Source organism: Chiloscyllium plagiosum, unplaced genomic scaffold (genome assembly GCF_037043375.1).
Source record: "Chiloscyllium plagiosum isolate Xiang-an unplaced genomic scaffold, Cpla_swu_hap1 HiC_scaffold_38, whole genome shotgun sequence".
In the NCBI taxonomy this organism is placed as follows: Eukaryota; Metazoa; Chordata; class Chondrichthyes; order Orectolobiformes; family Hemiscylliidae; genus Chiloscyllium; species Chiloscyllium plagiosum.
In genome coordinates, this window is record NW_028270176.1 from 69,519,511 (window position 1) to 69,520,708 (window position 1,198).

The following is a 1,198-nucleotide window of genomic DNA, read 5'->3' on the forward strand; positions in this document are numbered from 1 at the left end:
ACACAACAGCATATCTAATTTGGCACCAGATGATGAGCAATTGAGTCAAAATCGATCGGACGCAGTGAGACAATGATCCTCTCTTCGTGGTGTACATCCGTGACTCTATAATTCGACGAAGAATCATTCCCACAACTTCAGCTGTGTCAGAATCTAGTTTGCGGTGAAAGCCTGTCAATCTGCTAAGGTAACGTTCGTCTGGGTCTCTGCAAAGGATTTGGCGAAATTTTGGGTCTTGACAATTTGTTCTTCCAACAAATGAATTCAGTTGTTTTATTGTGAAAATTGGCATCTTTGCTGCAGCTGTGATGGCCGAGAGGTTAAGGCGTTGGATTTGAAATCCAATGGGGTCTTCCTGCGCAGGTTCGAATCCTGTTCCCAGCGTTGAATCTTTTAAAAGTCATTAATTCCTTTGCAGGATTTGGATTTCGTGGAGCTTGAGCTTTGCATTCAATCGAAAGTAAATTTTCAACTGTGAAGAATCCGAAGTAATTTCAAGACGGACCCAGTCATCTAATTGAATAAATTATATGTCGAGACACAAAAAGCCACCAACTTCCAAAACGAATCAGTTTCAACACATTTGTCGAACTATCGTGAAATTTGGATGTTCGGGGTGTGGAATTCAGCAAAACAAGAAGCAATGCAATACACTTACCTGCAGGTGATGAATTTTTTTTTAGGATCAGTTGAAAGTCAAGCTGAGAAAGTTCAACCTAATTTACAGCTGACTCTCAAGGCCAATAATCTATTATAACAGCAGTCAATGAATTAGAAAAAAGCAACTCCATGTGTGGAAAGGAACTCGACTGATCCAGGTTCCTGGCCTGCGATGTGAAAAGGCAAGGCGATATCAGCGGAGTAGAATTTTCTGGAAATATTAGAAATGGAATGTTAACGGTCTTCTGCTGTCCACATTCGTAAGAAACTCTGCATTAAGAACTGAAATTGAAAATTAACGATGAAAATCAGACTTAGCCCTCTGCTTGTGGTGTAGCATTGTTCAGAACAATAGGTTGTTGTTGAGGCTAAAATTGACCAAAATAATCGATGGGGAACTTATCCACGGGCTTCGTTGAAGCAGTTGGTGTGGAGAGCTCAGCTTGAAGAACCAAATGCCAATTATTCATCCTGGCTGTCTGAATTGCTTAGTTAAACATACTCCCAGTTTAATGAAAAAACCTTTGCTGTCAGAGTT

General features: G+C 40.4%; 1 non-coding gene across 1 annotated transcript; it reads left to right on the forward strand.

Annotated features, from left to right (window-relative positions):
* The first annotated feature begins 302 nt into the window (after positions 1–302).
* Positions 303–384, forward strand: trnas-uga (transfer RNA serine (anticodon UGA)). The gene has a single exon. It is a non-coding gene; the product is annotated as a tRNA-Ser (tRNA).
* Positions 385–1,198: the final 814 nt, after the last annotated feature.